At 43.2% G+C, this 11,425-nt stretch overlaps 1 protein-coding gene across 1 annotated transcript in view; it reads right to left on the bottom strand.

The window, feature by feature from the left end:
- RhoGEF3 (Rho guanine nucleotide exchange factor 3) overlaps positions 1-11,425 on the bottom strand; it is a 383,735-nt gene that overhangs the window by 18,050 nt on the left and 354,260 nt on the right. The window lies entirely within an intron of this gene.

The following is an 11,425-nucleotide window of genomic DNA, read 5'->3' as shown; positions in this document are numbered from 1 at the left end:
TCAACTTTTCAAAATATAACATGTTTCACAATTATTCAGCAACAAACTGGTCCATTAATACTGTTCGCAACCGTAGGCTACTCTTCCATCTCCTGTGAGACCCCTTGGACTGAAGGTGCTAAAATGATAAAAAGTACTGGTAATAAAAGAATAATTAACCCTCTGAGGACAGAACGCCACTCCTAATCTACATGAAATAATCTCAATATACCAAGAAAATACGGTGCATAATGTTCACCATCTACAAAGGACTTACCGATACAACAGATTTAAAACCCATCAAGGACAGGGAACCGCCCCTAAATCTTAATAAATTCAACTGGCGATCACTATAACAATAATCAAACTTTCTACTGTCCTGCACGGTGAGGGATGCCCACCCCGTGTTGCAATATCCTCTACATTATAACCTACTTTACCGCTGTTACACATTTCCTCGTGGGTTATAGCAAGGTCCACATGGCGTATAAATGCATCTTCCCCAGGGTTGACTTACACAACGTATCCGGAGTTATATATACTGTAGTACTTTCACTCATCACATACTAACCCCGAGAATAGAATGACCTTCCCCCCCTCTCTCTCTCTCTCTCACTGCGCCATTATTCAACGGTATTTTTATATGATTACAAAAACGTAATCTTAGGCCTAATCTTAACAGGGTACCGAACAAACATGCTGGCTTGAAAATTATTAATGCTTCCTTTTGGCGAGATGACGTTTTTATACTCCTGAGATTTTTCGAAACAGAGGAAGTTTTACCCATGAATAACCCCTTCGGTGCGAGGAATTTTCCCTGCTGAATAATGCAACCCTGACGTGGCAAAATATATAAATAAATAAAATAAGACGTCATAGTAGAAGAGGGTTCTTGAGAAGGGGTTAAATTTATGTGAGAAGGAGTCAAATCGGCCTACTGTAAATGCGAGTAATAACACAAGAATTTTCGAGAACGTCAAAGATGCACACATTCGCAATAATAGTAATAAATCAGAAGCCACAGCACCATCCTCCTTTCGGGGGAAGAGGGCGTGAGCTGAGACTCCTCCTGCAACAAACCATTCCCTTTTCGGGGAAGGAGAGGAAGCTGCGAGACGTAACCAGGCAGTGGACTAGCTCAGATATATCAGTGCCACCACATGAAGACACCCTACGTCCCAAGAAAGGTGGCCACAACCTAAAACACGACACACACCAAGTAAACACTGACATCTTCACACACACTCATCCTTTCCCCGAACCATTCATGCGTGCACAAAGGAGTAGGCTATATTTCCCATCCCATTTCCCTTCTCTTCTGGTTAACAGTCCAAATCACGACCTTTTTTTAAACATCTACACTCCGGTGACGTAATCTATATTCTTTTTTGCTACTATCAGACGATTTTTTCAAGTTAGAGATATTCTTCTAACTGGAGGGGTTGCACAGTTTTCCTTTATGCTATCACTACTCTCTCTCTCTCTCTGTCAGCTGAATAAAATCGTGGTGGCAGCAAGAACAGACATAACCGGATAGAAGGAGTTACAACCAGCACCCCCAATCATTCCATTCCCCACACCCCCCCATCTCATCCCCTTCCCTCCCTCCCTCCCACTGATATGCTGCCCCGTGCTCTCGTCTGCTTGCAAAGCTTTCCAGCTCCTCTTTCTTGGCGATTTACTCTGAATATTACACCTCAGTATTAAGTATGACGCTATTTATAAATTTTTAAATAGAGACAGAGTACATTAATAATACACAAAAGCAATATTACCCTTCAATATTATCTCACTTTATTTATATCTTTTTAATACAATAAGGTTGCATAAATAACATACAGTATTACATTTCAATATTATCTTTTACGCAATTTATATTTTTTATGCAAAGACGAAGAATAAATAAAAAAGGTTACCAGTACAAATAACACACAGAATATCAACGTGTCATATGTAGAAAAACCAGTCACGAAGAAGTGCTCCGGCGCCTTCTTAACCCATTCCATCCGATGGCGTATTTTATCTTTTATTCTTGAGGTTAATGAAGACTGGGGCCCGTATTCTCGAAGGTTGAGGAAGCTCCCTAACACCTTTTCCTAGGCGATTAATTTAGTTTATTACACCTTAATGTCCTCTTCAATCCTTCTAATATAGCAATACTCTCCATAAATAATGTAAAAAATGATATTAACCAGTCATTTCCAAAAACAAATCGCTAAGGAGGAGATGTTTGGGAACTTCTTTTACCGACGAGAATAAAAGCCTCTATCTAACCCCTCTTGTTCGAAAAAGTCTCCCTCGAGTTGAATAAAATCGTCTGGTGGTGGTGGTGGTGGTGGTGGTGGTGGTAGTAGTAGTAGTAGTAGGAGGAGGAGGAGGAGGAGGAGGAGTAGTAATAACAGTAGTAGTAGTAGTAGTAGTAAAACAAGTCATCGTACTGAAAGGATTAAAAGACGAGACTATTACCCTTGGACCACCGGCTCCCCCACCCCCCTTCCCCCCAGGCAAGAATTTCGGGACGGCGGGTAATTTTCCATGGGGCAGGGTTAGTGACGTCACCAAGCCCACGGCACTAGTTTTTATCCGCAATACCGCAACACACCTGGCCGCACACACCTGGAAGCAATACATCTGACCGCAATACACATGGCCGCAACACACCTGACAGCAACACACCTGCCCGCAATACACCTGGTTCTCCTCACTCCATCTTGCCGACCTAGCCATTAGACTCCAATTACGTTTCCACTGCAGTTGCTCCAAAATCACAGAATGGAAAAAGATGTAATATGAAAAATAAACAGCTAAGGAAAATGTGTTGGCCTCCCTAGCTCCCGATGCCTTCCGGTCACACACCAAAACAAAGGACAATTTGAATTCTTCTGTGGCACAACCGTAGACTTTAAAAAATCACATTTCTTGGCTTCGGTAACTGAAAATTTTAATATTTGGCTACCGCGAAGACCAATTTTATCATAGATCAATCATTTCGAGAGAGAGAGAGAGAGAGAGAGAGAGAGAGAGAGAGAGAGAGTGTGTGTGTGTGTGTGTGTGTGTGTGTGTGTGTGTTTTCGTTTATCTAATCAGTGACTGAGGTTACCGTTCACACACAAACACAGACAGACACGCGCGCGCACCCATCCATCCACCCACCCACCCACACACACAAATGTATATGCGGGGATGCCCAAGTTCCCATTCACGATCGGGACAAGTCTACTGCGGTACTGGATTGTGTACCAGCTGACGCCAAACGTTTTTAGTTTGCCAAACGTTTTTAGTCAGTGAGTCATAACGACGTGAGTGCTATTTCTGCCACCATTCTCTCTCTCACGACTAATATTTACTCTTTGTTTTCTATTACAGCTAACACTACACTGTTGTTGTTGTTATTATTATTATTTTGGAGATGCAATTAATGGAAGCCTGTGAGGTACGCTAGTTGAAAATACTTTGAATTAATGACCAAGCAACTCAGAAATTCCTTGCAACAGGGAAAAAAAGCGAAGGAAGGGCTAATCATGCTCCCCTTGTATTATAATCATATCTCTGAGCAACACAGGACAACTCTCTTCCAACGAAAGTAAACAGTGTGAGCTGTTTTATTTATCTGCTTATCTGTTTATTTTGATGTGGAGAAGGAACCAAATGCTAGCTCACACAGGTGCCATAGGTCTAATCGCACCTATAGCCGTGGGAGAGGCAATGGGTGGGGGTGAGTCACTTCTCCAGTAAGTCACAACAGTAGCCTACCGCTCCTTGGTTCTGAGGATCACTCGCTCATTAGAACCCGTAAAACATTACTTGAACTAGAACACAAACTTCCGCCATTGCCATTGCCATTAAAAAGGATTCATGTTCCATGGTCCACCTTTCGACAAAATTTCACTGAAATTTACGGAGAACCTTTGAAGACATTGTGGGGGATACTCCAGATCCGGATCTGGATCCGCCCCCAAATTTAACCATGGCCCACCCTTAAACAAAATTTCGTCAAATTCCGTTCATAACTTTCTGAGAAATCCTGGAAACAGACAGGCAGACAGACAAACCGACGCGGGGTAAAACAACCTCCTTGGCGGAGGTAACCAGCCCGCCTTCTTGTCCATGTTAGGCACCTGCATGCCGGCCGGTGCAAGTCATATAGGCTTATACATTCAAAGTGGTCGATAAAAATGCCCTTTACACCTCAAGACCACTCGTCACCATCCTCCCTCATGATTATTCTCCACTCCTCCACCTCATCCTTTCACCTCGTCCTCAGCCTGCCTCATCTCGCCCCCTCACATCACAAATACAACACACGTGGCATGAAGTTGCGTGGCCACCATTACACCGACTAGTGTAGGTGTCTGACCTTGAGCTCCAGTATTTCATAAGAGCTGCTCATTTGGATGATGTTGCAATAAAACAACGGCAATGCTAACAACCAGAGACCTTCCCTGTGTCAAAAAACGTCGTTTGAAGGTAGACACTATCGCAAGAGTGGTCTTTAAACTTTTTTTTTTCTGCTAACTCCAGATTGTATTAAGATAGTTAAGACTGGAGGAGCTACATATACCGTAGGCTTCATTAACCTCTTCACTACATTGGTGTTCTCAGATTCAGAAAAAAGAAATCGTAGCAACAAGAGAAAAACGTGAGTCCTCGGGCTGAAGACAATCACTTCAACTCAGGGACGTCTGTCTGGATTTATTCTTGTTTGCGCCTGGCGGCCTACTTCAGCTCAGGGATCACTAGCTTTGAAGGCGTTAATGGTGGCTACATCTACTCGTTCCACTTCCAAGATTTTCCGAAGCTGTATACAATCATCTAATCTGAATACAGTCCTATAGCAAGAAAGGTCACCCCACTGAAGGAGTCAATCTAAAAAAAAAAATAATAATAATAAATAAGCAGCAAGGGACAGAAGAAAAAGAAAAAAAAGCACCACATGGCTGAAGACGAATACACTACCTTGAGGAGCAGGTGTAACCCGGTGTATATATACATCGTCCAGGTCACAGCACCAATATTCCCAAAAATAATATTACACTCAAAACAACCGCGTTCTAGCACCGAATTATACAAAAATCGTTACCGTCACTCGCACTCTATCACGGCATCAGAACATCACTCAATTAGCAAAAGACTATAATCACAAAAATTCCAGGCCTATTACACTACAAGCCAGGATGTGTCACCCGATTCACTAGCTTATCACAGACTGACGGTGTGGGCAGGATGGAAGTGGGAGGACCGGGTGGATGTGCGACTCCCGGGCATAGGGGTTACTGGCTGCCAATAATTTCAAACTGAATTTTCGTTTTAGACCATATTTTAACCCCAATTTGCCCGCAGTGATTTACCCCGAGCACAGATAAACAAGTGGACAAATTGATCAAAGAATTCTGATGATATCTCACGCTGAAATGGGTGTTACCGATATCGTAAAGAAACTGAATACGTGGTCTCTCAACTGCCTCAACTATGACGTCATGCTCCCACGAATTCTGTGTGCAATGGCAGACTGATCATTATGTTTAGCCCGGACTTTCCTTGTTACTCAATTAAAAAAAATCACACTGTCCTTGTTACTCAATTAAAAAAAAATCACACTCCTTTCTAATTTTCTCCAATTCCCACACAATGAAAGGAATGGCAAAGAGCGAAACTGGCATCTTCCAAGAACCGATTAGATGCAACAAGGGCCGGCCAAGGTTCATTTTAGACTCTCAATTACATGATTATGCTTTAGAAACCCCATGCCTCCTCCTGTTGCTGTGGCGTTTCTCCCTTTTTAACATATTATTCTAATTTTATTTCATTCTTGCTATCCAGATTTCTTTTTTTTCCTAGGAGTTACTTTTCGAATTTGTGTATGTTAGTATGCGTGCCTTTTCAAATAAATAAATAAATAAATAATACACATACATACATACATATATACGTACATACATACATAGCCTACATGCATAAAATCGTCTGGAGATGACAAGACTAAATGACATTATGACGTCATTGTGCTGAAGGGGTCAATTCTCATGATCAAGAAAACTCCCATTACTTTACTCCGACATCAGCCAATTTCAATTAGTCGTAGGAGGCTTACAGAGAGATAATAGCGCCCTCATTAACCCTCTCACGGTGGGGTCAACTCAAGTACTCTCTGCCAATTAACCTCTGATGATATGACCTACCTGGCAGTGAGTCATAGGAGCCTGAGAGTGTTAATACCGATATTTTCCACCCTTGCGAGGAAAAAAAGCGCGGAAAAATGGCACGCGGATGAAAATAAACACTTGCAAGACCCCACACCACGCCCGAGATGCACCCCCTGGGGGATGTGAAGCAAAATGGACACTACGCATCATCTAGAACAATGACGCTTCACTGATAACACCCCCCAGTTAAAAAATATAAGATACGGGTGCTGAACTGATAACAAACCCCAGTTCAATTGCCTCTTCATAGATTAGATAGTGTCTCCATGCCGATGCTCTACTGCCTTGTATCCGGGGTTGGTTTCCATTCACCCAGGGCGGAAGTAAGAATGATTAACTGATAAAATGTTTGATTCCGGTTGGTATTACTTCCTAAAACCCCTTCCACTCGATGATGTATATTTTCTTATTTATTTGTTATGCTTCTAATATCCTCATACTTCCAATCAGTATCATAAAAGAATATATTAAAGTGTAAAAGGAAGAATAAATCGCTGAGGAAACAGTGTTGGGGAATCACAGACGAAAATACAGTTCAAAAAATGCTTGAGCTCTATGTGTCGACGCCCTGTGATTTTTTTTTTTTCCCCTGCTGCATCTGTCCTCCCAAACTAATAAGGTTTAAATGCCAGAATGAATCGCTGAGAGAGAAGTGTTAAGAACTTGAGACAGCAATAATACAGTTAAAAAGTACACTAAGAGGCTGAGGTTTCTGTCTTGACGCTCAGTGCCACCCGAACATGTTTTCCTCCTCCTCCTCCTTTTCCTCCTCCTCTTCTCTTCTTCCATTACAACAGGCCATAACACCTCACATTTCTTTCCTCACTTCTCCTCTCATTATCTTATCCACTAAACCGCTAAGGAAAAAGTGCAACGAAACTTACAATAACATTAAAATCACCAGCATTAATTTTCAGTCTGGACGTGCACTGCCACCTGGGACAATTTTCTCTCTCATGGCGCAACCCTCACTCTCTCTTGCGCAATCGAACCCGGGACAGGATAGGGGACATTCCGGCCTCATCAAACGCAAGGATAAGTGGGAAAAGGGTTGGAGTTACGTGCCAGCTTTACCTGGAGAGTCACGGGAGATGTTGGAGTGACGTAAGGGTGTTATGTAAAGTACCGTTCAGTGTTAATAGTAGGAAAAGATAGAATCGTTTTCATTACGCCCATTTTTAGAGCATTATAGAGTCAATTATATTCTTCTCCGTAATAAATATACACGCAGAGCCAACTATATTTCTCTCCTTAATAAAACATACGCTTTTTTACCACCTGTTAATATATATATATATATATATATATATATATATATATATATATATATATATATATATATATATATATATATATATGACGCTTTTTATTCCTGCTAACATCAAACAATTGGGGTGAAAAGGTTGCAACAATCTGCATGGTCAAGCAAAAGCGGTGGAGAGGGACGCCTTCGTGTGGTGGCAATGACATAACCAGGCGGCTCCAACACTACCAGGTTGTACACACGTCCCCCAACTCCCCTCCCACCACCCCTGTTCCCCGAAACACTGATGGCGGACTGCAGAAGGAGTGATATTTTAAACCTCCATCGGGTTCGTTTCATTATGACAGAGCAACAACAATAACAACAAACAAATCGTCAACAACAACAACAACAAAAACAACCACCACCATCATCATCATCATCATCATCACCATCATCATCATCATCATCACCATCATCATCGTCACTAACATCACTATCATCACCATCATCATCAACATAGCCAAACATGTACTTTACTACCTTATTCTTTTACCTCCTCACGATTTTACTAGCTCTGGGATTCCTCTGCTTCAGTAACTTAAGTAAAGCAATTTGACATGTGGCGGATCGAAGGGAAATAATAACGATCCTCTCTGGCGGGCGTATCCAGCAAGGTCACGAGAAAAATGTAGGGGGGAGGGAGAAGAGAATGGTTGTGGGAAGGGGAAAGGGTTGGCATAGGTGTGGGTAGAAGGGGAGGGGGAGGAGGGGAAAAGGGAGAGAAGTGGTGAGAGGGGTGGAGGAGGTGGAGGAAAATAAGTGTGCACGGAGGGGGGAAAGGGAAGAGGGTGATAGGGGAGGGGAACACAGAAAGAGGGTGGGAAGGGAGAACGGAAGGACTGGGGAAGCGAGTGGGAGTGGTTGTGTGTGTGGGGAGGGGGATGGCATTGTTGTGGGTAGCAAGGGGGAGATGGGAAGAGGGGAGGGTGAGGGGGAGTGGCGGGAGGGATGGGGAGAACAGGAAGTGGCCAGAGAGGAGGGGTGGGAGGGGAGGGGAGGGAGTACAAAGGAGTACAAGGGAAGGCAGACATCAACATACCTAATGGCCTTGTCGACGTTGTGTGTTGTAAAGAAAACTAAGACTAGTGTGTGTGTGTGTGTGTGTGTGTGTGTGTGTGTGTGTGTGTGTGTGTGTGTGTGTGTGTGTGTGTGTGTGTGTGTGTGTGTGTGTGTGTGTGTGTGTGTGTGTGTGTGAGAGAGAGAGAGAGAGAAAAAAAAAAAATTTCAATACGATGACGTTCAAGAAATGTTAAAAAGAAATTGAGCAAAATTACACTCCTAAATGACGTAAAAAAAAAAAATATATATCTGTGAATGAAAGTTACATCATTTCCCCCTCCCCCCAAAAAGGCAAAGTCGAACGTTTTAAGGAAATACACACACACACACACACACACACACACACACACACACACACACACACAAAGAAAATTACACCACTAGCTATAGTCCTTATTACACCCACGTGACGTCATGCTTCTTCAGCCAATCATGAGAGGGACCTGTGACGTCACTTCCCCAGCCAATAAAAATAGTGATCCACGTGACGTCACTATTTTCCAACCAATAATAAGTCCCTCATGACGTCATTGTTCTCCAGCCAATAATAACTACCCTCATGACGTCACTTCCCCGGCCAATAAAAATAGCGATCCATGTGACGTCACTCCTTACCAGCCAATGAATAATAGCGGCCCACTTGACGTCACTTCTCTCCAGCCAATAGCATCGCCCCACGTGACGTCACAAATAAAGCCGCAACGTTGCTTCGATTATACGGGCGATTTTTACGGCTCCGATTATTCTGAGTTACGACCAAAGGGGATGAAAGGATCAGTGGGGGAGTCTTTGGCCCTGTGAGTCAATTCTTAAACGAGATGAAGGTAGATATATGAGAGGAATGACGGTGGACACTGAAAAAAAAAAAATAATAATAATAATGCATCTTGAATCACCTGTAAAATAACTGCTACTCCCTCCTCTCTCTCTCTCTCTCTCTCTCTCTCTCTCTCTCTCTCTCTCTCTCTCTCTCAACGGTGGGGTGGATTAGACGGCAGATGAGGAGAGAAACAGAGAATAGGGTGGAGGAATTAAAGTTGATAGAGAGAGAGAGAGAGAGAGAGAGAGAGAGAGAGAGAGAGAGAGAGAGAGGTGCATAAAGTGACGAAAATATCACAATAAGAAACCGGAGAAAGAGAAGGAATGGGAGGAGACGGGAAGCAAGAGGAGTATGAAAGAGAGTGAAGATGAAAGAGTAGGAGGAAAAGAGCAGAGGGGAGTGCGAAAGAGAGGAAAAGGAAAGGGAAAGAGCAGGAAAAAGAAAAGAAAAGGGTGATTAACGTGCTCTGTGACTGTCTTTATAAATGTCATGAAGAGAAGCATATAAGGAAGGAACAGACGAAATAGTAAAGATAACACAACCTATACCAATATCCCTCCTCTCACTTAAATGTCCACCCCATCCAGAATCGAACCCACCTCTGACACACAAATACAACAAAAGCTGTACACAGATTCTATTGCATTTATTTAACCCCTTCAGTTCACTGGCGTACGAGTATTCTTTATAATTATCATTCTTGCACACTCCACACAATTATACTCAATAGTAGTAGTAGTAGTAGTAGTTGCAATCCCACACTCGTGTGAATGGGAACCCAGTGGACTGCAGTCTGAAGGTGCCCGGCCGTCCACCATCCTCCAATGGGGGGACAGGGAGAGTTGAGAGACATTTGTATAACCAGGCAGTTGAACCACCTAGTTATATCAGTGCCATCACGTGAAGGCGTCCCTCTTCAGCACCACCTCCAGATAGATAGATAGATAGAGAGAGAGAGAGAGAGAGGGGGGGGAAGGGAGGGAAATTATAGTGAAAGTCGGACCCAAGTGGAATCGAACGCGAGGCCCGATGATTGACAGACCAACACACTACCCACCCGACCACTGGAGGCTTCAGGGAAAGGCCTATTGATCGCCTGTCATCGTTCCCCCGCCTTGAGACCTTATCATTAACACTATATTCGTCACCCTACCTGATAACAGACGCCTTATCTCGCTATCAGTGAAGGTATGATGAGAGAGAGAGAGAGAGAGAGAGAGAGAGAGAGAGAGAGAGAGAGAGAGAGAGAGAGAGAGAGAGAGATCCGGATCCGTCCCAAAAATTTAATCAATTCTTTCTAGACCCATGGCCCACCCTTCCACAAAATTTAACTGAAAATCATTGAGAACTTTTGGATATATCGTGTGGACAAACAAACAAACAAACAAACATAGGTGAATAAATAACCTCCTCTAACCTCGTTGGCGGAGGTAAAAAGACTACACTCAAACGTTCATGCACTCAAAAACTTGCACTCACATGTCCGTGCACTCAAAAACCTGCACTCACACGTCCATGCACTCAAAAATCTGCACTCATAGGTCCACGCACTCAAAAACCTGCACTCACACGTCCACGCACTCAAAAATCTGCACTCAAACGTCCATGCACTCAAAAACCTGCACTCACACGTCCATGCACTCAAAAACCTGCACTCAAACGTCCATGCACTCAAAAACCTGCACTCAAACGTCCATGCACTCAAAAACCTGCACTCAAACGTCCATGCACTCAAAAACCTGCACTCAAACGTCCATGCACTCAAAAACCTGCACTCAAACGTCCATGCACTCAAAAACCTGCACTCAAACGTCAATGCACTCAAAAACCTGCACTCAAACGTCCATGCACTCAAAAATACCTGCCGAGAAAATAATAAAGGTAATTTACTTTGACTTTTATGGACCAATAGAGACCCCCCCTTTTATACTCTCTCTCTCTCTCTCTCTCTCTCTCTCTCTCTCGAACATCATTAACACCAGTCCCCCCTCTCCCCTTAACTACATGTACACACTCCGTCATCATTTATTCAGGCACACACACACACACACACACACA

The sequence above is a fragment of the Coenobita brevimanus genome, chromosome 94 (genome assembly GCF_032717465.1).
Source record: "Coenobita brevimanus isolate Jiangsu-jjx chromosome 94, ASM3271746v2, whole genome shotgun sequence".
Lineage (NCBI taxonomy): Eukaryota > Metazoa > Arthropoda > Malacostraca > Decapoda > Coenobitidae > Coenobita > Coenobita brevimanus.
This window is presented reverse-complemented; position numbering and strand designations above follow the sequence as displayed.